Consider the following 26,276-nt stretch of genomic DNA (forward strand, 5'->3'; position numbering starts at 1 on the left):
ACTGGGACCATCCTAAACAGGGGGATTGGAGGATCACCCCAACCCCAGCAGTACCCCCACTATTTCTAAGCTCTATCAAGTGACTCCCCATCTGTGTATATTACAAGCCAACTCACCCGCCATACCCATAAGGCCCATCAGAGGTAACTTGATGGTAACCAGTTAGGGGCATTGAAAGCATTTCAGGAGAAGGGTGACCTCTCCTGTGCACATGCATTAATTCCGCTCCTAACTTAAGGTATATAAAGCAGGGCAGCAGCTGCTTATCACTAAGAGAGCCGCAGGGCCTTTATTCTCTTCCTTTTCCTGAACTCCACACAGGAAGGGTGGTCCCCCACAATACCCTAAAGCCCACCATACACTGACTGGCAGCTGACATTAGATGGGGAACTTCTGCTAAAACAGGAGAGGAGACCTACTATGGGTTATGGGTATATAAAGTCGGTCTGGGATCACCTATTTCCACAGCTGTGAGAATCAGACCTAGAACTATATCTTGGATCTCCATTTGCTAACGACATTATTACTTCCTTTCCCCTGAACTTTATCTCTCTCCATCTTATCTTCCCCTTTTTCACGGCTTTTTCCTCTAAATTCTCCTTATGTACTTTTCCCTCCATTCTCTGCGGGAGAGAGAGGCAGGAAACTGCCATTACCTTCTGGAAATTTACTCCCATACACAGTATCAAAAGAATGTATGACACTGCTCAGACGTTTATCTACCTAAATTCAGCACAAGGACTTAAGGCCCATACACACTTGCCGACTTTAAGCTGAAACTCGCTCAAAACAGCCGTTTTGAGCGAGTTTCAGCTTAAAGTCGGCAAGTGTGTATGGACCACCGATGCCCGACTAGCGATGATGCGCGCTCCCGCATCATCGCTAGCAAAGTGGGCCGTCTGCTGGTTTTACCAGCACGTCTGGCGATGATGGCTCATATTTGAGCCATCATCGCCAGGTGTGTATGGCAGCCGGGCTGAAAGATGAGAGACTTTCAGCCCAGCTGACCGGCCGCTCCCGCCCCCCGCCGCCCCCACCACCCCCTGTCGCCCTCACCGTCGCCTCCTCCCTCCGTCTCCCCACCGGTGTATACTCACCCCGCCGCCGTTCCCACGCCGCCACACTGCCACGCTCCGCTCCTGCGCCCGACAGTCTCCCCGGCCAGGCCACACAGAGTCAGGCCGGAGGAACGCCCCGCCCCCGGCTCCCGGCTCCCGGCTGACATATGCATGCAATCGGACATGGATGAGATTTTAAGCCAGTAATATATAGATTGCTGGCACATGCCAGCAATCTCTATATTACTGGTACCACTGGGCACCAATGCATAACGTATAAGCCAGTAATATATAGATTGCTGGCACATGCCAGCAATCTATATATTACTGGTACCACTGGCCACCAATGCATAACGTATAAGCCAGTAATATATAGATTGCTGGCACATGCCAGCAATCTATATATTACTGGTACCACTGGGCACCAATGCATAACGTATAAGCCAGTAATATATAGATTGCTGGCACATGCCAGCAATCTATATATTACTGGTACCACTGGGCACCAATGCATAACGTATAAGCCAGTAATATATAGATTGCTGGCACATGCCAGCAATCTATATATTACTGGTACCACTGGGCACCAATGCATAACGTATAAGCCAGTAATATATAGATTGCTGGCACATGCCAGCAATCTATATATTACTGGTACCACTGGGCACCAATGCATAACATATAAGCCAGTATTATATAGATTGCTGGCACATGCCAGCAATCTATAAAATACTGGTACCACTGGGCACCAATGTGTATATATATATATATGCCAGTAATATATACATTGCTGGCACATGCCAGCAATGTATATATTACTGGCACCACTGGCCACCAATGTATAATTTTTATGGCGGCAATGTATACATTGCCAGCGCAGGCTAACAATATATACATTACCCCAGCAATTAACATGTAGGTAAGCGGCACTAATGTGGCATATGTAATAGCCATTACGGTGTGTGATAATGGGCATCATGGTGTGTTGCATAATATTTAATGGGCATCAGTGTGTACCATTATCTGTAATGGGCATTATGGTATGTGACGTAGTGTGCATCACGGTGTATAGCATGCATTATGGCCATCGCAGTGTGTGGCATAACATGTAATGGGCATTACAATGTGTGGCATAATGTGTAAGTGGCATTACGGTGCGCAAAATAGATTTTTTTAGCAAAGATAATAAAAAAAAACACTATAAGGCCGATCAAGAGGCGGGCAGTGGGTGGTTAAGGAGTGGGCCACTGTAAGAGAATATTTCAAAACAAAGGTGGTAACCCTTATTATGGCAATAGATTATACATTGTTGGCGCAGGTGAATGGATTTCCCCGGGTGGGGCGGCGTGTACTTGATCACTGGGCTCTGAATATATGCAGCCCAGCGATCAGTTTTCAATCAGGCACCAAGAACAGAAATGCACTGAAATAAAAGGGCCGTTGCTCCCACCCTTGGATTTCGAACCCCGCCCATTATGTAAATAGCCTTTTTGTATGAAAGATTTTCAGCAAAGTCTTTCGCCTCCTGAAAATCTCTAGCTCTTTGGGGAAAATAGCTCAGTGTGTACGCACTACTTTGGTGAAAGATTTATCTTTCAGAGATTTTGGCAAAGTCTTTTGAAATGAAAATCTCTAAGTGTGTATGGGCCATAAGAGGTCTAACCAAAGGGAGACTCAAACTGTTTATTACAATTGTAACTGGATCAGCAGGAACTAATTGAGTATTTACAGTAATTACCTAAATAAAATTGTATCCATACTCTCTTATGCTGGTCTGCATTACTCAGGCGTACTCAAAAACGCCATATTGTGACACCATTGTCAATATACTATTGTGATGTTTTTTCCTATATTTTTCACCTCTTCAGTATAACCACCCCTAGACTGGCAGTATCATACTGTACTGTCTAGAGCTGCAACATTGTATTGTGATACCTTGTTCACCCTTGTAAAAAATTTCAGTGTAACCAGATTGTTGCAAAAATATAGAGAGACTTAAAGGAGAAATTGTTACCAATTTGACATAGTTCAGGCCTGACTTACAACATACAACTTGCTGGCAGACAGCCAAATAGACTGTATAACTTAATCAAGTTGTCTCCTTCACTGTCTTTTTCCTCTCTTTCTCGTATTATTGAATTATGATACAGTAATCAATCCTGACTAATCACCGGAATAGGTGCCAGGACGTGAGAGGATAAACACATATATTAAGGCACAAATATACAAGTGAGATTAATATAATTTTTGGTTTTATGTTTTAAATGTTTGTGTGACAAACAGTTTGTAAATGTTCTGTCTAGTACCTTATTTTAAATAAAATATTAAAAGCTAAATTTTAAACCTTTGCCACTTGCTGGAGGGATCACCTACCCTCAAACATTGTGTTACTAGCCCCTATAAATGTTTGCTCAGATAGCCAAGCGCGTATGAGGGTACCCTTCCTCAGGTGCTAATCAGATGCAAACCTGGCATCGATTATTGACTGATCATCCTAGGATTACTTTAATTAAGAGTGCCCCAAGAAAAAGAGAGTCTTTCCTGTCCTTCCTACATACTTCCAATTACTCTCAAGGGCGCACCTCCACTTCCCTTAAATGTTTAGAGAGCTTGTTCTCTCTTACAAATATCCTCAAGCTATTGTGGACTGAACGTACTGTTACATAATTTTCATTTACTTTTTACCTGTGCACTGGTCTATCTTCCATGCTCCCCTTTCCCTGATCACTGAGGATCAATAATATCTAAGCTCTAAGAACAGCTCTGGATGCTTTATGTTGAATGACATTTGATTGCTAAATATACATTTATCTTGAGCCGGTCCTTTCAGCTGTATCATACACACTATAAGAGCATTGGACCAATCTGAACTCAGTGTGGTTCAGGATTGACATTAATAACAGCTTTAAGGGGTTAACATATAATATACCCATTGTGGAATACACACCATTCAAAGATTAAGCCCCTATTGAATTCAGAATATCAGTCCACCTCCTGAGAAAACGACATAATAGCTTAAAGAATTTAGAAATACAACCATTTAAACTGTCACTCCCCACACTCAGCACTTGCAACAGATTGTTACAAATTTCTCTCTGCTACAAAATATGACACAGAAGGTTTAAACTTCCGACACCTGCTTCCCAAAAGAGAGGGTGGCACTAATTAAGATAGAATCTAGGGGGGAAAAACAAGTTAGGCCTAAGTGCACTCCCCCGAAGTCACCTAGGCCCTGTCTTTTCCCGCCTTCAGAGGACAGGCCACAGCACGATGACCCTGGCCTCCGCAGTAGAGACACAAGCCCTTGAGCCTCCTGCGGTTCTTTTCGGAGGCGGAAAGGCGAGTGGCCCCAATCTGCGTAGGCTCTTCACCCGGGATCTCCGGGGTATCCCCGGAAGAGTGAGAGGAGAACACTCCCGATTCTCTCTCCCTCTGACGTTCACAAAACCGTCGGTCTACCTTGATGGCTAGCTGCATAATCTCATCCAGAGATGTGGGAGAAGGATAATGGACCAAAGCGTCCTTAAGACCATCAGATAACCCAATCCTGAATTGACTGCGCATGGCCGGGTCGTTACACCCTGAATCAGGAGCCCATCTCCTAAACTGAGTACAATACCCCTCCGCAGTACCCTGACCCTGCCATAATGCCCGAAGATTTGCTTCCACTGAGGCGGACCGATCATTCTGCCCATAGCAGAAAAAAAAGAGTCAACGGAGGAGAGAGCCACATCTCCAGTTGGGAGTCCAAACGCCCAGGTCTGTGGATCCCCCTGGAGGAGGGAAATAATTATGCCCACACATTGGGACTCAGAGCCAGATGAGACCGGGCGGAGTTTAAAATATAATTTACAGGCCTCCCTAAAGTTGTAAAAATGTGAACGATCCCCAGAAAATCGATCTGGGAGACTAAGTTTGGGCTCAGGGTTTCTTGAAGCAGACACAACACCATGGACCCGCTCCTCTTGTGTGTTGACCCGGAGAGTAAGCTCCTGGAGCTTTTGTGAAAGCGAATGCATCTGACCTACCAGAGCATGGCCGGTGGCCTGCTGTGCAGGATCCATGATAGCAATGGAAAATGAGACAGGGCTTGGTATTGGCCGGTTATAATGTTAGGGACACGGGTGTCCTCGCCGATTCTAACTCCGTTGCTACCGACTGGGGTTGGCGGACGCGTGCAAAAGCTAACCTTCACCACTAATAGCCGCGTTCGAAGGAGCCCGTTAGTCAGGCTCCAACCCCGATGCCACCTGGTCTTACGAGTGACAACATGGCCGCCAAGGCCAGAGGTAAACAAGGGTAAAGCTAACTGAACCAACCGGTGAGGACAACTCAGCCCTAAGGGCGGGGGTGAGGAATGCCCCGTAACTAGGAAACTTCTGAGGTAATGCGATTACCAGTGAATGTAACAATACACATAAGTTGACACAATAAGAAAAGAATACTTGCGAACCCAGGGGGGTACCGGTGTAACAATACACTCCAGATGACACAATATAAGAAAACGAGTGCGGACCCCACGGGGTAGTACCGTGGGATACGGGTGTAACAATACACTATGAAGATGACACAAAATATATAAAACCACAGTGATCTCAGAGCAAGAAGGTAAGGGAGAAATCCCAACTTATCTGAGAACTGTGACTGCTGCAGGCAAGGAAGGGTACCACCAGGGGATTCGGTATGAAATCCCGACGGTCAAAATCCCGACGGTCATAATACCGACAGCAATTGACAGAAAGTCAAAATCCCGACATGGTCAAAATCCCGACATTTAAAATCCCGACATGGTCAAAATACCGACAAGGTCAAAATACCGACATTTAAAATCCCGACAAGTTCAAAATACCGACACATAGAATGTAGACAGGTGAAAAAGTCAACATGACTTTCGGGCGACAGCTCGCGAGGTCGATATGGGCTTTTCACAGTTTTTTTACCTGAATGTCGACACAGTCGACATGGACACAGTTGGAAGTCAACCGCAGCCCCTCGCATAGCTCGCTGCGCTCGCAATGCTTCGGGCACGGTGCCTCGCTACGCTCGGCACACTATTTTATTCTCCCACCACGCCCTAGTGGATGGTAGGGCATGAAATACCGCCTGTCGGCACATGTCGGGTCAAGAAACAGTGAAAAACCCATGTCGACCTCGCGACCTGTCGCCCGAAAGTCATGTTGACTTTTTCACCTGTCTACATTCTATGTGTCGGTATTTTGAACTTGTCGGGATTTTAAATGTCGGTATTTTGACCTTGTCGGTATTTTGACCATGTCGGGATTTTAAATGTCGGGATTTTGACCATGTCGGGATTTTGACTTTCTGTCAATTGCTGTCGGTATTATGACCGTCGGGATTTTGACCGTCGGGATTTTGACTGCATCCCCCACCAGGATAGTAGCCAGGAGGTGGATAGGGACGCTGGACGCTGCAACAGGAAACCCACTGACAGGCAGGAACTGAGCAAGACAGCCAGGAACCGGGAACACTCAGGATGCAAGGTCAGAACTATAACCGGCGGCTGAATGTCCCAGTGAAAAGGTTTAAACAGACAGCCGGCCAATGGTGAGCAGCTGCGGCTGATTACCTGTGCGGGCGGCTGAGCCAGAGTCCTCCCCTTCCGCCTGGTTGCCTGGCGTCCCCCGTCGCCTAGGCAACCGCTGCGGCCATGGGGGAAGAGGCTGTGGAGGCGGTCCTGGGTGCACGGCGGCGTCTGCCGGATGACGCGGCATGATGACGCGGCCGCGTCCAGTGACGCGACGGCGTCCCGGCTGTCTAGCAACAGCTGGGACGTGCTGCAGGGAAACCGCCGGGCTAGCGCCGGAGCTACCCGCGCGAGCCCTGACACCCAGGCTATTTAGCCATTATTAAGGGAAAAACGTGAGAAACTAATTATAAATCACAGCAAAACAAGTTCACAACTAATAAAGAACGATCACTGAGACTGTGTAAAGCGCAACGGAATCTGCTGCGCTTTATAAGAAACTGCAAATTTTAATATTGATAATAATAATAATAATAATATAATGTGCCACCTGCTCGCCACCTTTTTTAAAAAACACTTGATTGTCTCGTTGTGTCTATCTCACTTTGGGCCTTATTCTGGTCGATGCGTAAATTTCCGAATTCTTTCGGATGGCGTTTTTTTGCCGTCTACGAATGCGTGGGAATGTGCCACGCAAGGTCTCCGTACTCGTTCTCACTAATACCGTACAGAAATGTGCACCGCATTCACTCAGGAAATATGGGCGTAATATGGGCATCATTCGGAAGTACACAGGGGCGTAGTTTCAAAGTGGGCTAAACTGGGCGTAAACATGGGCGTACACGAGGGAGTGCACTAATTCTGGTAGGCGTGCATTCGGACAGCACACCGACTGCACACGAACAAAAAGGCAGGAAATATGCGGTCTTCATAAGCAAGTATTGCTTTGCGGACACCACTCGGTCATGTGCTAGGCATTCGGAACGCCCAATCAGTACGGGTGCACCTGAACCAATGTCAGCTGAACACAATACAATCCACTCCTTTACTCATTACTCATTAGTTACACTCTTGTTATTGCTTCAACTGGAACCGTTGCAGCTTAAATGGACCATTACAAAACACACAAATATATGCTCAAAGCACGGCTGCAATTGTTACACACATTTACACTGCAAGCAATGGACAGAACTTGCTATCACTAATATAAATATACATGTCACTTTTACATTCACCAGTAACATCGGTGCGTACGGGCAGGTTCCCGTCCGTTCTGACGCGGTAAGACCGTGCATATGCTGTAAGACCGTGCAGAATATGTGTGTGTCCACCGCACACGCAAGGTTTGGATGTCGTCCGTAAACACGCCCTGTTCTTCTAGTGGGAGTCTGTCCGTATTCAGAGGTCCGGTGGCCGTTTCTTCGGACGATGTCCGCACAGCGTGGCGTGCGGACTGCTCCGAAAGAATTCGGAGATTTACGCACCAACCAGATTAACCTCCTTTGTGTTAAATGTGTTTTTTATATTTCGCAGCCATTTTATAAATATTCAATAAAAGTTAAGTTTTAACAATTCAGTTGCACCAGAAAAAGGACATACTGCTCTTTCCCTGCTTCTTTATACCAATTTTTTGTCCTATGGTTGCACACCTTCATGATATATAGACAAATACTATTGTCTCATTTCAATAGAGGGTCCTACTTCTCAACCAAAATTTTTTGTCCTGTGCGATTGACACATCTCTTGTTTCCTTGATTTTGGAGACAATCCGCAAAAAACAATCGGTACTTGTGTATTATCAGGGCGCCCGCGAAATCGGCCGCAAATCGCATGCAAAAATTGGATGCGATTTAGCGGCTGTTTTTTGGCTGATTTTCTACGTTTTCCGGCTAATTTAAATGCAATTCCATCATTGCACACCCCCACTATCCAAGTCAGCCCGATGCGTGGCGAGCGGACGCAGTACGCGTCATCCCGACCGGTTCATACCCCCACTATCCACATTGGCATGGAGATGATGTTATAAAGCGTGGCGAGTGCACGATCCCGAACCGTGGCGAGCGGACACTGATTACTTGACATGTATTCCGCATCCCCTCGCCACACTTCGGGAACGTTTTCCGCGTCCGCTCGCCACCCTTTGGGCTGACTTGGATAATGGGGGTGGGTACTTGTTTCCTAGCATGGCGCCCCCGATTTCCATAGTAGTGCATCGCATCGCATGCAATATAGCGACATGCGATGCCTGCGATGCAAAGCGATTTTTAATTGTACAAACACCCTGATGGGTGCTTACAATGTTAAATGCACACTGAAAGAGATAGTCTAACAAGAAAAGACTAAAAGGGAACCGGTAGGTTTTTTGGGGCACGCTTTATACAGTAATCATATAGATCAGAGATTTTCAACCTTTTTCGGCTCGCGGCACACTGGACAAGCCTTCAAAGTTGCCAAGGCACACCATCAGTCCCCCACGTGGATAAAAAATTAAGCAAAAAAACACACATTATCCACAATGGAAAAAATACAACAAATACACTGGCCCCCACAGTAATAAAACATACAGGCCCCCACAGTAATACAAGTTTTAAACAAATTGGCACCCAAGGAATTTCACACATTGCTCCACAGTGATTCATATATTGTTGACTTGCCCCCTACTTCAGTATGCCTCCCAGCTTGCCCCCTCCTTCACTCACTGACACCCAGCTTGCCCCCTCCTTCACTCAATGACACCCATCATGCCCCCTTCTTCACTCACTGACACCCAGCTTGCCCCCTCCTTCACTCACTGACACCCATCATGCCCCCTCCTTCACTATGCATCCCAGCTTGCCCCCTCCTTCACTCACTGACACCCATCATGCCCCCTCCTTCACTCACTGACACCCATCATGCCCCTCCTTCACTCACTGACACCCAGCTTGCCCCCTCCTTCATTCACTGACACCCATCATGCCCCCTCCTTCACTCACTGACACCCAGTTTGCCCCCTCCTTCACTCACTGACACCCATCATGCCCCCTCCTTCACTATGCATCCCAGCTTGCCCCCTCCTTCACTCACTGACACCCAGCATGCCCCCTCCTTCATAGCTGCCCTCACCTGAATAAATGTGAGCAGGCAGATAGCAGTAGAGGGGCTGCATCTTCTGGAGAATAGGGGTCTCACCTGGCTGCACGGCACTGGGGGGGAAGGGGTATTTCTCCTGCAGGCTGCTGGCCGGGTGTGGGAGCCTCCGTTCATACACTGGCTCCCATCAACTTCAAGCAAACTTTCTCTGTGGTCCCAGCTGTAGCTGCTTGCGGTGGCAGGGTCTGAGAGCCGCGGCTGTGTGGATTTAGTGGTAAATCCATCACCGTCAGCTGCCTGCATATTCTCCAAGCATCCCCAGCCTCCTCCAGATACATATACTGTAGTTTCACTGCTTCCGGTTTGGTTCCATAGCTTGGAACGCAAATCCTGGAAGTGTCTGGCCAAACGGAAGATTTATGCTGACAGGGTGGGCTGGCCACACAGTGAGGATGGGCAGGGGAGCCGAGAGAGGGGGGGAGCGGGTACTAATTACCCGGGCCCACACTTGCTGAAGGGGCCCCGCAGGGGCCCTGGTCTAACCCCTCCCTTCCCCCTCCATCCCTCCCGGGTAGCAACAGCAGCACACACTTCTACAGCATGTGCTGTGCTGACAGCAGGCTCAGCATGAGTGTCTCACTGACAGCGTGAGAGGTCATGCTGAGCCTGCAGTCAGCACAGCACATGCTGTAGGTGTGTGGTGCTTCTGAGATTACAGTTTTTAGAGTTTTCTTTCACCCTCCTCTAAACATTTTGGGGGCGTGGCCTAAGTGTGGGAGGTTCCCACAACACACACTTAGGCCCCGCCCCCAAAATTTTACCGGGGCCCGGCATTCCTCTCGGCTGCCCTGAGGATGGGAACAGCCCACTGGAGATTCACCCAGCATCCCGGCAGGCCAATCCATCGCTGGTCTGCGGCACCAGTGTTATGCCGCCGGGCAGCGCATCGCGGCACACCAGACCACCGCTGACGGCACACTAGTGTGCCGCGGCACAGTGGTTGGGAATCGCTGATATAGATGAATGAATGTTAGTAAATAAAATATAACTTTTGATGTTTAAGCTTTAAAATAGAATGCGTTTTATAACTGCTGTGGACACACCCTGTAGATAACTTTTAAAGTCTACACATACATATATCCTGCCGGTATTGCGGCTAATAGTTTATAAATAATTTAGGTGCGAAAATGTTTTAGACGCTGCTTGCCAAATATCCTTATTTATATATACTTTGGTAATGGCAAGCAAATGTAACACTGGACACATCCCACCACCACCGGTTGTTTTACTGCAGTGTCGGCATGATTTTGTCAGATATTGAGAGAAGAGAGAGGGGTAAAGTGAAGGTAAAAGAATATTGGAACTACACCCTCGCGGTAGTGGCAGTACTGTCCCAGTTGTTTAGATACAGCACCTGATATTCCCTATTGGTCACCCATATAGGTACTGGTCCAGCCTTTCACTGCTTAGCTTCTAAGTTCGGATGGATTTTAGGCGATCCAGTGAAGTATGGCTGTATATCTCCATCTGGTTGTTTCCGGTGCCAGTAGGGGGGTGAGTCAAGGTGGGCTTCTGCTGTTCGGCCAAATCAGAGCAGAGCAACCCTGTTGCCTGTGGGCATTGCAGGGGTGGTCGCACAGACTGGATGAATGAGAGAGCCACGAAACAAAGGAATTTGGGGTTAGAATGAGGTGCTAACAAACATCATCCTAATCTCTGCTGTCCACCATCATGCTTGCATTGGATGTAGTGTTCACGCTAGGCTTCTTTCACAGGGCGCTGCGCCCTGCCCCTTTAAAGCCTGCTGAATTCCGCCCTGCCCTTTTTGGCCCGCCCTGCGCCCTGCATAGTAAAACACTGCAGCTTACTGTTCCTCCCCGGCCGTGACAGGACACTCAGCTCCTATACAGCATGCCTCCTCCCCCATCGCGCTGACACGCCGCTCACCTCTGAGCGGCTGTCAGCTATTACAAAACGCATGCCTCCTCCCCCGTCGCGCTGACACGCCGCTCACCTCTGAGCGGTTGTCAGCTATTACAATACGCATGCCTCCTCCCCCGTCGCGCTGACACTCCGCTCACCTCTGAGCGGCTGTCAGCTATTACAATACGCATGCCTCCTCCCCCGTCGCGCTGACACGCCGCTCACTGCCTTATGTGAGCGGCGCTATTACTAGTAGCCTGACTCCTCCCCCTGCCTAGATGACACGCCGCTCACTGCCTTATGTGAGCGGCGCTATTACTAGTAGCCTGACTCCTCCCCCTGCCTAGGTGAAACGCCGTGCTCAGCACTACTGAGCGTGTCAGCTCTGTCAGTTTTGCCTGCCCACCTCGCCTCCTTGCCCAGCCCACACACAAGAAACACTGTCAATCTACATAAATTCCCCCTCTGCGTAAATGCAGTTGGGGGTGAAATAATCTGGTGAGGTAGGAGGGCTGGGTTTGACTTTCCCGCCATGGCAAAGCCAGCCCTCTTGCTAGTATAAAATTATATAAGGGAGGACCCTATTGGTTGGTGACGGTGTCTTTTCCCTTTCTGGGCAGTGTGTGCTGCTTAGTGCAATGCACTATACTGTATGTTTGCATTCCAATGGACATGGGCCACTTCAAGGAATTAATAACCCTGTAAGTAATTTGGGGCATATTACTGCTTATTTTTGCTATGCTTGTATTTTTTTATTGTGGGGGGTGGGTAGATTGGGGCCCTCGGTATTACGATGCTTTTGCTTGCTTATTGTAGGGGGTGGTGGTACTAGCCCAATTGGAATGCTTGTAATTTTTATTATGATATGCATATGGAAAGCGGTCATTGGACAGACAAGCATTAGGTTGACACCACTAGGTCGACATGCAGGAAGATCGACATGGGACAAGGTTGACATGACATTAGGTCAACATAAGTATTAGATCAACATGCACTAGGTCGACATTTAAAAGGTCAACATTCAAAAGGTTGACATGGGGTTTTTCACTGTTTTTTGAGCCGACGTGCCAACAAGTGGCATTTCATGCCCTACCATCAACTAGGGTGTGGAGGTGTTTATAAATTAGTATGGCGAGTGAAGCATTGTGAGCCATGCGAGGGGACACAGAGCCCCTCACCCGTGTCCATGTCAACACTGCCGACATTTGTATAAAAAAACAGTGAAAAACCCCATGTTGACCTTTTGACTTTCGACCTAGTGCATGTTGATCTAATGCTTGTGTCGACCTAATGTTATGTCGATCTTGTCCCATGTCAACTTAGACCCATGTCGACATTCCTGCATGTCGACCTAGTTGGTGTCTATCCAATGATCCATACATACCCATACATATATAACATAAATTACTTTGCAGAGTGATGTTTTTAAATTCAGGTGTCGCAAGATGGTTTATATATCATAAATGTGCTGTTGTTTGAAGCTCAGTTGTCACAAGATGGATTATATATCATAAATGTGCTGATGGTGTGACGCTGAGGTGTGATAAGATGGTTTAAAACCATCTTGTGACACCTCAGCGTTAAAACATCAGCACATTTATGGCATAAATGTACTGATGTTTGAAGTTCTGCTGTCACACGATGAGTTTTATAGCATAAATGTGCTGATGGTGTGACGCTCTCAGGTGTCACAAGATGGTTATATAGCATAAATGTGCCGATGGTGTGATGCTCTCAGGTGTCACAGGATGGTTTTATAGCATAAATGTGCCAATGGTGTGACAAGATGGTTATATAGCATAAATGTGCCGATGGTGTGACAAGATGGTTATATAGCATAAATGTGCCGATGGTGTGACGCTCCGATGTCACAAGATGGTTATATAGCATAAATGTGCTGATGGTGTGACGCTCCAGTGTCACAAGATGGTTATATAGCATAAATGTGCTGATGGTGTGACGCTCAGGTGTCACAAGATGGATTATATAGCATAAATGTGCTGATGATGTGACGCTCTCAGGTGTCACAAGATGGTTATATAGCATAAATGTGCTGATGGTGTGACGCTCCGGTGTCACAAGATGGGTTATATAGCATAAATGTGCTGATGGTGTGACGCTCTCAGGTGTCACAAGATGGTTATATAGCATAAATGTGCTGATGGTGTGACGCTCCGGTGTCACAAGATGGGTTATATAGCATAAATGTGCTGATGGTGTGACGCTCTCAGGTGTCACAAGATGGTTATATAGCATAAATGTGCCGATGGTGTGACGCTCTCAGGTGTCACAAGATGGTTTATATAACATAAATGTGCTGATGGTGTGACGCTCTCAGGTGTCACAAGATGGTTATATAGCATAAATGTGCCGATGGTGTGACGCTCTCAGGTGTCACAAGATGGTTATATAGCATAAATGTGCTGATGGTGTGACACTCCGGTGTCACAAGATGGATTATATAGCATAAATGTGCCGATGGTGTGACGCTCAGGTGTCACAAGATGGGTTATATAGCATAAATGTGCCGATGGTGTGACGCTCAGGTGTCACAAGATGGGTTATTTAGCATAAATGTGCCGATGGTGTGACGCTCTCAGGTGTCACAAGATGGGTTATATAGCATAAGTGTGCCGATGGTGTGACGCTCCGGTGTCACAAGATGGTTATATAGCATAAGTGTGCTGATGGTGTGACGCTCTGGTGTCACAGGATGGTTATATAGCATAAATGTGCTGATGGTGTGATGCTCAGGTGTCACAAGATGGGTTATATAGCATAAATGTGCTGATGGTGTGACGCTCAGGTGTCACAGGATGGTTATATAGCATAAATGTGCTGATGGTGTGACGCTCTGGTGTCACCAGATGGTTATATAGCATAAATGTGCTGATGGTGTGACGCTCCGGTGTCACAAGATGGTTATATAGCATAAATGTGCTGATGGTGTGACGCTCAGGTGTCACAGGATGGATTATATAGCATAAATGTGCTGATGGTGTGACGCTCAGGTGTCACAGGATGGTTATATGGCATAAATGTGCTGATGGTGTGATGCTCCGGTGTCACAAGATGGTTATATGGCATAAATGTGCCGATGGTGTGACGCTCTGGTGTCACAAGATGGTTATATAGCATAAATGTGCTGGTGTGACGCTCAGGTGTCACAAGATGGGTTATATACTGTAGCATAAATGTGCTGATGGTGTGACGCTCAGGTGTCACAAGATGGGTTATATAGCATAAATGTGCTGATGGTGTGACGCTCAGGTGTCACAAGATGGGTTATATAGCATAAATGTGCTGATGGTTTGAAGCTCAGGTGTCACCATTTTGACCTTTTAAATTAAAATGTGCCCTCACGATTAAAAAATGTGCCCTCGCGATTGAAAAATGTGCCCTCGCGATTGCAAAATGTGCCCTTCCCGTGGTCAGCACCCTGCCCTAAAAAATTTCTAGAGTGAACACTAGGATGGTTGATGAGAGTCAGGGGGTTATGCGATAGTTCCTCTCGTTGGAAAAAAGGAGGAGAAAAGAGATATGAATTTGTGAATGTACCCACGGTCCAATATAATGGAAATGTGTTCCTGGTGTCCGTGTATAGTCACCCTGAACACACCAGGGAATCTGAATGCTGAGTGGGAAATTGTTGGACTATGAACAATAATAGTACAGTCCTTGTTCACACTGTGTGAAAACGCTCAATGAAAAAGGTACAGTTTGGTGATATAAAACAGAGAGTCTCCCAACAGACCACAAAGTGTAGGCAGGTATAGGCTATGATTATTAATTCCTGAGCTGCGTGCTCCAATAATGCCACAGATCTGAAAGTGGTACTGCCTATCCTAGTGTGGGTGTCAGGGAAACAGTGAAATGGTTAATATAGCACGTTCCTAAGTGTCTCGCCTGGATGATAGAGTAGGTACTCAAATCTGCCGATCAGGTGGTTAATAATTAACCTCTGAATAGCCCTTTAAAGCGCATAAAGGTACTTGTTTCCTAGCACGGCCACAATCGCGGGCATCGTGTGTCATTTTTAGTGGTATACGACGCGACCGACGCGATGCCCCCGATTTTCCCATTGAAATGCATTGAAAACAGTGAAAATCGTGTCGGTCGCGTCGTATGCGGCTAAAAAAGGCTTAAATGGTGCCGACGCGATGCCCACGATTTCCCCATAGGAAACAATGTTAAATGGCTCAATGTACCCGCGATGCCCCCGATTTCCCATAGGGAACAATGTTAAATGACTCAATTTCACCAAATCATCATAGGGACCAATGGTAAATGGCCCAGAAACCCCCCAAAACACCCCTGAACAGTGAAATTTCCCCCCAAAAGTATTTTACGCCACCCCACGATCAACACGAACCCGAAGCGTGGCGAGCACAGCGAGCCCGCAAGGGGCGGCAGTACGCGTCCTCCGACCTTTTCATACCCCCACTATCCACGTCGGCGTGGAGTTGAGAATAGAATAGTGTGGCGAGCGCAGCGAGCCACCGCGCCCGAAGCGTGGCGAGCGTAGCGAGCCCCGCGAGGGGACGCGGATACCTTCACAGGTAAACGCGTCCCTTCGCGGGCTTCACAGGTATCCGCGTCCGCTCGCCACACTTCGGGCTCGGTGGCTCGCCACACTATTCTATTCTCAACTCCACGCCGAGGTGGATAGTGGGGGTATGAAAAGGTCGGAGGACGCGTATCGCCGCCCCTCGCGGGCTCGCTGCGCTCGCCACGCTTCGGGTTCGCGTTGATCGTGGGGTGGCGTAAAATACTTTTGGGGGGACATTTCACTGTTCAGGGGTGTTTTGGGGGGTTTCTGGGCCATTTACCATTGTTTTCTATGGGAAATCGGGGGCACCGCGGCTAAATTGAGGCATTTAACATTGTTCCCTATGGGGAAATCGCGGGCATCGCGTCTCGGCCATCGCACCCGATTTTTTTAGTGCATGCGATGGCCGCGATGCCCCCGATTTTCCCTTACGATGCCCACGATCATGATCGTTGTGGCCGTGCTAGGAAACAAGTACCCGCATAAATTATTAGCAGCGGAACAGCTGTATTAAAGATGTATGCAAAGCATTTACCTAGAGGTATTTAGAATATAGACAAATAGGCATGTACCTTGCTGATTCCGGTACAGTGTATTCAGAATACAGGTACTTGTATATAATTGTAGCAGGGTATGGAGACCTGGTGACAATTATCAATAACACCTTGAAATCATATGTTCCTAAATGCCTTGCCTGAGTGGTAGAGTAAATGGTCAAATCAGCAAATGAGGTGGTTAGTAATTAGCCTCTAATTAACACGTAAAGCACATAAGTTATTTATAGCTGTTAAGCAGAGTGAACGCTATGTAAAAGACACAGAGAAAAAAAGTGTCTACCAATGGGCATTAGAATATAGACATAATGAACATGTAAATTTGCCGATTTCAGCGCAATGTGTTCAACTGCAGGTATTTGTCTAGAATTGTAACAAGGCAAGGCAACGTAGTGGCAATTATCAATACCCCGCTCGCTGTCAGGGAGATACACAATTATAAATGAATAGTATAGCAATAATTTACATAAGAATTGCGTGCAATTAGAAGTGCAGTATGCATGTATAGGCTCTGATGGATTTTGAAAAGTTGTTACGCGGGAGACAGAAGTGTGGGGGGTTTCCCCATTACCTAAGCCGGATTGGGTGCTCTTGTTTGTGGGCGACGTGCCTCTATTATAGGTTCTAGATGGTTTGTGCTGCGCTCTACCTCAAACTTGATGACCTCTATGCGTGTTTTAAATAGAATATATGTGATGCATGTCTTAAGAAATTTCTAATTTATTCAAAACATAAATCATAAATTGTAAAAGTCACAGTACTTGTGTGCATATATCCCACCACTGGGTATCACTCCTTTACAAGCGTGAAGGAATATTGAATAAATGAATAATTACATGAAAAAATGAAACTGATGAAAAAATGAAAAGATATTATGAACAAAAATGTTCTGTTCAGATTAAACAGAATTATGTCCTTCAGTCAATGGTAATAGCGGCGTCCCGCTGTTTGATATCTTATGAATTGTCTTTACTTTTGGATACAGTTTTCAGGTACCTCTTTTCTTCAGGTTTTCCGGGTCTGGTACTTGTGGGTGACAGTGTGCACTGTGGGTCCCGGACTCTTGGGGCTGCGTGCGCCTATTATAGCAAGATGGTCTAAAGCCTTATTAAATGTCTTCAGTGACATGTTGTTTGTCACTGGATCAAAGGATGACTGGGGGCGGAAGATTTAAATTGACATTTCCTTATCATTAGTACTGGACTCTGCTTTTTTGAAAAAAATGGTCTTGTAACCGTAACTCGGTTAAATTTGTATGACTCAATTTTCCAGTTGAATTAATCAAACTGGGTGGAGGAAATAAAGGTTAGTCCTTTACTTAAGGCAGTCATTTCATCTGGGGATAGTGGTCTTTTAGAAAGATTGAATACTATTTGATCTTGTTGTGAGCTGTTTTCTTTCTTGAGGTGTCGTACCCACTGACCTCCACCTCTTGTAGGACGTCTCCGGTTGAGCCTGGGTCTTTACCTACTTTTCAACCAAAATCTCCTCTCTCAGGACTGCCATCACTGCTGCCATGATCTCACCCTCTCCCTCCTCCCCTCCTACATCTCCACTCCCCTCCTTCCAACCCCTGTCCTCATTTTACCCCACCACTGCTGCTGAAGTCCACTCTATCCTTCAATCCGCTTCTCCCTCCACCTGCCCGCTCGATCCTATCCCCTCCAATATTATCCGTCGTCTCAGTCTGTCAGTCTGCTCTCACCTGGCTCACCTCTTTAATCTTTCCCTATCCTCTATGATCTTTCCTTCCTCCTTCAAACACGCTCTTGTCTCCCCAATTCTCAAAAAAACAAATCTGGACCCCAACTCTCCATCCAACTACAGGCCCATCTCCCTCCTCCCTTTTGCCTCCAAGCTCCTAGAACGTCTGACCTATAATCGTCTCCTAAGCCACCTTACTGCTAACTCCATTCTAGACCCCCTCCAATCCGGGTTCTGCCCTTTACATTCCACTGAAACTGCCCTGACCAAAGTCACTAACGATCTACTATCGGCTAAATCCAAAGGCCTCTTCTCTATCCTCATCCAGCTTGATCTGTCGGCAGCCTTTGACACTGTTGACCACCCTCTCCTGCTCAACACCCTCCGCTCCTTTGGCATCACTGGCACGGTCTTCTCCTGGTTCACCTCATACCTCTCCGATCGCTCCTTCTCTGTCTCCACTCCGAGCTCCTCCTCTCCTACTACCCCGCAGCCAGTCAGTGTTCCCCAAGGGTCAGTCCTTGGCCCTCTCCTCTTCTCCCTCTACACCACCTCTCTGGGCACCCTCATCAGCTCCTATGGTTTTCATTACCACCTTTATGCTGATATTACCCTAATCTATCTCTCCTCCCCTGACCTATCCCCATCACTCCTTTCCAAGGTCTCCGAATGCCTCACGGCCATCTCAACTTGGATGGCCCAACGCTTCCTGAAACTAAACATGGCTAAAACTGAACTTCTAATCTTCCATCCCCCGAACATCCCCTCTTCTCCCACTATTTCCATCAGCATTGGTGAAACCGAGATCACCTCCACCGACCAAATGCGCTGCCTCGGTGTCATCATTGACTCCTCCCTCTCTTTTACCCCCCACATTCGTGCTCTCTCACAGTCTTGCCGCTTTCACCTACGCAACATCTCACGCATCAGACCATTCCTCTCCACTGACGCGACCAAAATTCTCATTCACTCTCTTGTCATCTCCCGCCTTGACTACTGCAACATCCTTCTCTCTGGGCTACCTCTCACCCACCTCGCACCTCTCCAAACCATTCTTAACGCTGCTGCTAGGCTCATCTTCCTCTCCCGCCGCTCTACCTCCGCCTCCCCCCTCTGTCTATCTCTTCACTGGCTCCCCATTCCTTTCCGAGTTCTCTTTAAACTCCTCACCACCACCTACAAGGCTCTCTCCTCCTCCACCGCTCCTTACCTCTCTTCACTGATCTCTATCCACACTCCCTCCCGTCCTCTTCGCTCCATCGCTGACCGCCGACTGACCTCTCACCTAATCACCTCCTCCCACTCCCGTGTCCAAGACTTCTCTCGCGCTGCCCCCCTGCACTGGAACAACCTCCTGCCACCCATCAGGCTTTCTGATTCCCTTACCTCCTTCAAGCGCTCCCTCAAAACCCACTTTTTTCGACTAGCCTATCCCTCCTCCTAACCTCTTTTGATCCTCCTATCCTGCCTCCGTTACTACTTATCCTGTTTTTCGTTCGTCCACCCACCTATTTTTAGTATGTTAACTCTTATGAGTAGGGTCCTCCTGCCTCACGTACTCACCCTACCTCTTTACCTCACATGTCCTCCTGTCCTGTTCTTCCCTTCCTCTACTTTGTCTTCAGTCTCCTCGACAATTTTGACACCTACTTCTGAACTGATGCTGATTTTATTTCTACCAGCTATACCCCTATTTATACTGTATTTTTCAACACACCCTGTACATTACCTTGTCATTTGTTTTTTGTTTGCTATGTACGGCGCTGCGGACACTTTGCGGCGCCTTATAAATAAACGTACTACTACTACTACTACTACCCCTAAAGGGGGTCTCTGTTTGGATTTGTTGTCTCTCTCACTTTGGGCCTTATTTTGGTTCATTCTTTCTGACAAAATCTACCTGGCTTGTTCTTGCATGGTCTGGATTTCCAGCACCAATGATGGGTCAGATGTAGATGGTGTAGGAGCCAGAGATTTTAGTACAGTGTAGGTGCCATAGTAGACAAGTACAGAATAGGACTTGCAATGTAGTCAATGGATTCCAATCAGCACTCACGGGGTCTGAAGTAAAGGACTAACCTTTGTTCCCTCCACCCAGTTTGAGGAGTTCAACTGGAAAATTGAGTCATACAAATGTAATAGAAAGTTACGGTTACAAGACCATTTTTCCAAAAAAGCAGAGTCCAATACTAATGATGAGGAAACGTCAATTTAAATCTTCCACCCCCAGTCATCCTTTAATCCAGTGCCAAACAACACGTCACTGAAGACATTTAATAAGGCTTTAGACCATCTTGCTATAATAGAGGGATGTTGCCCACAAACGAGAGCACCCAATCTATCCAAAGTCCAGATGAAATGCCTCGAGGAACTGAGTAAGGATCCCACAATCACAATCCGCCTCGCTGATAAAGGTGGGGGGATTGTGATACAGGACATTGATAAATACAGTGATGAATTACTGGGCCAACTATCAGATGAGGAGGTATATTCACGATTACCTGGCAATCCTACCATGGACTATAATGATGAATTAAGATGGTGTTAAATCAAGCTGTGATGGAGGGGGTGATCACTGCATCAATGGCCAGGGAATTACTACATTGTCATCCTACAGCCCCAGACCTATACTCTATTACCTAAACTGCACAAGGACCCCTTGAACCCCCCGAGGCCGCCCCATCATTGCGGCCAGAGACTCGGTCTTTTACAAAGTTTCACAATATCTTGACCACTATTTCCAAGCACCAATACAGGTGGAGCCAATGTATCTGAAGGACACCACCATGTTAATTAACAGGTTACAGGCCTTGACAGACTTACCCCCTGACTGCTGGTTGTGCCCATTAGATGTCATTAGCCTCTACACTAATATCCCACATAGGGAAGGTGTGGAGGCTACGAAAAAGTTCTTGAGTGAGAGTCGAGTCTATGAAGGCCCAGAATTTGTTTTTTTTTGTGTGAAATTGTTGTCCATGACATTGGAGATAAATTATTTTTTATTCGACAAACAGTGGTATGTGCAGCGCAGGCGCTGCTCAATGGGTTCTTGTGTAGCCCCTGCGTTTACCAATTGCTTTATGTTTTCAGTTGAGAAAGATTGTCTCCAAAATCAGACCGTTTGTAAGATATATTGAAAATCTGCTTATTGTTTGGTTGGGTAGCAGGGAAGAATTAGAAAATCTCATTACTGAGATCAATTCACGTCCGTCACCCATCAAATTTACGTTTGTTATTAGCAATGTGATGGTAAATTATCTCGATGTCTGTATTTCCCTGAAGAACAACAAAATATCCACCAGCTTATATAAAAAGGCCACTGACTGGAATACACTCCTGCACTCTTCCAGTCCACATTCTGAGGCTTCCAAAAAGGGCCTACCCTACTCCCAGTTCCTCAGGGTTCGCCGCATCTGCGACAGCCCTGAGGTAGCGGAGTTAGAGATCAATAACATGATTGATAAATTCTGCAGGGGTTATAATGTCCAAGACTTATTGAAAGCCAAAATTAAAGCAATGTCGATCCCCAGAGAGGAGACCCTAAAGCCCAAAGAAAAGAAAAAGATAGAGGATAAGATTCCGTTTGTTCAAACCTTTAATAGTGCTGCCCCAGCCATCACCAGTACAGCCAGAAAACTCTGGTCTATGGTCACTAGGTACCGTGACCTTAAATCCTTGACACACTCTAGGTTACTCCCAAGTTATAAGAGGCCACAGAACCTGAAGGACTATTTGGTCCATAATTTCTAACATCTCAACCACCACACCGAAGGGTTTCTTACAGAATAAACCAGGATGTAACAAGTGCACTGGTTGTATGACATGTAGCTACCTAGAGACGGGGGATAACTTTGCTCACACTCACTCGGTGGAAAGAATTTGTATTAACCATGTCTTGACCTGCACTACCACGCATGTGGTGTACATTATCAGGTGTCCCTGTGGCCTACTTTATGTGGGTATAACGACCTGCCAATTCAAAACTCGAATGGCAAGTCATAGATCACATATTAGAGCAGCAAAAAGTGGCAATATAGAACAGGCAGTGCCAAGACACTTTAGGGATCTCAAACACAATCTTTCTTCCCTCAAGTATAAAATAATTGATCACGTCCCCCCTAAATTAAGGGGTGGGGATCGTGATAAGGAACTTTTACAAAGGGAAACAAGGTGGATACACCGTTTGAATACGGTGCACCCCTTTGGCCTCAATGAGGCCTGTAGCTTCCATTGTTTTCTATAACCCCCATATAGTTTATTCAGTTAGCTATTTCCATGGTCGCTGTATCGCTGGGTTTTGCAGATCTGGGTTGGTGTCTCACAGATGTGGACACCCACCAATTAACAGCACTGATTTCTTGATAGTACCTTATTGATAACCAGCACTGTATTTGCTGTATCAGTGTACCTACTGTATCTGAATATGGTAACACATATTTGTTTATTTTCATGTATGGCTTCAGATGTATTTTAATATGTTTTGAACATTCACCATTGTTTGTCAGGTCGCCTAGCAACCTTGTCCGGAGGTCCAGATACAACGGCTGGTGCGCGTCTCAGTCTGATGATGTCATAGCATCGGGACCGATGTGAGGAGGCGGGCTGCCACTGCACGGGTGTGGGTGAGTAGGAATTTCTGTTTGTTATATATATGACTTACTTGGATATGGCTTGTTGAGCTTGAAAACATTTTTTAATAAACCGAAACGTTGCTGACACAGACCCATGCATCTGTTTCTTTACTTTGCTGATTGAAATCCCACTAGTGCCTTTCCCCTCCACATATACTTAGACTCTATCGTCCATTCGGATATCACGGGGTACAAAAAAACAACCAAAGAGGGCCACTTCCTAACAAAGGCACCCGGATGCTATAAATGCACGGGATGCGAAACATGCAAGTTCATGATGACAGGCTCACACTACAAGTATCCACACAAACCCATTGAAGTGAAGATTAACCATGTACTAACATGTTCCAGTACGCACATAATTTACATCATTACGTGTCCGTGCAACAAATACTATGTGGGAAAAACCACCAGAACCATGAAAGAACGCATGGCATTGCATCGCTCCTCAATAAAACAAGTGCTGGCAGGGAAGAACTCAGACCAGCCAGTTGCGAAACATTATGTCGCAGACAAACACACATTATTTCAATTAAAATACATGGCAATCGACCATATACCCCAATCACTAAGGGGAGGAGATCGAGCAAGAAAATTGTTGCAAATGGAAGCTAAAAAAATCTTCAACTTGAACACTATACACCCCGATGGGTTAAACGAGAGGATGCCCTGGAATGTCTTCTGAGAATAACATCAAAACTAAGATATGGAGAAATTCCAGAGTATATAACCACAAAAAAAACATCTTTAAACACCAACCCGTTTCAATTACTAACAGAGAATATACGTTGTTGCAGCTACTTTTGAAAAATCCTAGAAGAACCTCCAACACAGCCTAGCCATCCCACACCAGGAAGATCAACAGCTCACAGACCCGTGGACACAAAGATCAGATGATAATTGAACACAACTGAATACATAAGAAGATAATGTCCAATACAAAGGATCTGACAAGAACTCTGCCCAAAAGGAAGAAACAGCGTAAAAGCAGTCATACAGACCACCTAATAAGTAGGCAGTCTTAGCAGTAGTCTGTTAACCTCACTCCATTATATATGCACATATTACAATGTAGTCAGTACAGTAGAAACCAAGCTGCAGAACAAAGGATTTCCTTGTAACATGTTTTTAAATTAGTTTGTCTTTATTTCGATGTAAATTTATACACTACATGTCCACCTTAAGCTTTTTGATAGTGGACTCTTACGTTTATCACCCACACTGTTTTGTTTATTCAATTAGGTAATCCAGCGAGCCACGGCAAGAAACAGATGACGTCCTGAGGTTGCCAGGGAAACATCACCTAGGCAACCGGACGCAACTGACGAAGCACGCCCCCCTAACCCGTGCACCTGGAAACACTGGAGACGGAGAGGCCGGATGCGGTCACGGCGTACACCCGGAAGCATCAGGGGCCGACCGCCGGAAGTGTCTGACGAGGCGCGCACGGCAGGGAGACGCCAGGCCAGCTGATTACAGGTATTGCACACTTAGCACTAGCTATTTAAGGTAAGCGCACCTACCCTCACATTGTTCACACCTTAAATAAGGGGCTTTTGGCCTCAAAACGTCGGGCAACTGATGTGACCACTGCTTTGTACTTTTAATACAAGAATTAGTTTTCACCTTAAACCCGTGAGTGCCGCCACTTTATTCTGCGTCTATATATATATATATATATATATATATATATATATATATAGTCTTTTGTGTTGATCGGCACTCCTCGGGTAATTTATCCAGTATTGCCTCGGTGCCAGTTAGAGTGTACGCATACACCATATAACAAAGGTTAGCTACGGCACTCATAGGACTTTGCAGAAAAGCAAACACAGACACTGGGGTCCGGGTTTGCTTTTCTGCAAAGTCCTATGAGTGCCGTAGCTAACCTTTGTTATATATATATATATATATATATATATATATATATATATATATATATATATATATATTCCAGAAATCCTGTTAAGGAAATGAGCACTCGTCTCCCAGTTTTAAAAAAAAAACAACTTTTTTTGTTTTAATGAAAAAACAGCAAATGGAAAAAAATCGTTTTTACACATACCAAGTGAAGTAGTCCGTATAACACTGTCCCAACGTTTCGATCTTCATCCAGGATCTGTTACGGTGCCAACTATGGCACAAGGAGAAACTATAGGTGGATGTGGACAGGTGGTCAGGCGTGAGCCCGTAGCCGGGACCGCCGGTTAGGACGGCCACAGCGGATGCTACTCTAACTCTGTTGAGTCCCTGAGGCAGATGATAAACCCCTGCAGAGCTAGGCTTCACCTGTGGCCGCCGCGTCCGAAGGAGCGAGTTAAGCCCGCTCCGACCCCGATGCAGCCAGGTCTTATGAATTGACAAGGGGTAAACGATCGCCTAAGGGTACACAAGAGGACTGCTAACTACCGGGCCTAGCTGGGAGATAACCCCTGACTGCCGGCACCGGGCCAAACCGGGATGCGACCAAGTCGCAGACACAAGGGAAAGGGAATAGGAGCCCCCAGCAGGCTACGCCCCAGGTACGGCGACTCCTCAAAACCAGGCTAGAACTAGAGGACACTCCCTACTAGAAAGATACTAACGACAGATAAAAAGAATGTAACCACAGAGGGGATAGACCACGGCGGGCCACTAGAGATGAGAATGAGAAAGAGTGAACCCACGGAGGGGTACGGCCACGGCGGGCCGCTGTAGATGGAGGGAAGAAAAGGAGATAGAGCCCACGGAGGGGCATGGCCACGGCGGACCACTGGAAACCCAGAGAAAGACCGAGGCTCCACTGGAGCACTTACGTGACCCACGAGAGATGAAGACAGTGGGCCAGACGCAGGCTCAGGACGAAGCAGGTCTTTCTGGCTGCAGATGGGATTCCTGGACAGGACACTCCACTGAAGACTGAGGAAGCAGATACAGGAAGCAAAAGGGAACAGGACGAGGGCAGTGGGCTGCGAAGCCCAGGGAACCGGAGTGCAGAGTAATCTGCAAGGCTAGGCAGAAATCTTGGGGCTAACTATACTAGCAGCTATAACCGGCGTCTGTGCCCAGCAAACGCGGGCTATTTATTTGAACTTTCGCGCTGCCTGACTGACGTCAGGCGCGCGCGTGTCCCCTGCCGCTGGACGGACGCTCGGGAACGTTGCCTAGCAACATCCCGACGCTCCCCGTCAGAAGGAGGCTTGAGACGCTGCCGGGCGACGTCCCCGGCTGCGTCACAGCGTACAGCATCCGTCGTCCGTCCGGGTGCCTCGCAGCCCGGATGGCGGTGCGCAACAGGATCTTTATCAAGGGAGGTCATCC

The 26,276-nt window shown here is 46.8% G+C and overlaps 1 protein-coding gene and 1 pseudogene across 5 annotated transcripts in view; both read right to left on the minus strand.

Annotated features, from left to right (window-relative positions):
• The window catches only part of LOC146060207 (choline/ethanolaminephosphotransferase 1-like), a 552,072-nt gene that overhangs the window by 103,392 nt on the left and 422,404 nt on the right, over positions 1-26,276 (minus strand). The gene's annotated exons all lie outside the window — the stretch shown is intronic.
• On the minus strand, positions 11,018-11,136 carry LOC146061023 (5S ribosomal RNA; annotated as a pseudogene).

Source organism: Crinia signifera, chromosome 2, assembly GCF_055691185.1.
Source record: "Crinia signifera chromosome 2, ASM5569118v1, whole genome shotgun sequence".
Lineage (NCBI taxonomy): Eukaryota > Metazoa > Chordata > Amphibia > Anura > Myobatrachidae > Crinia > Crinia signifera.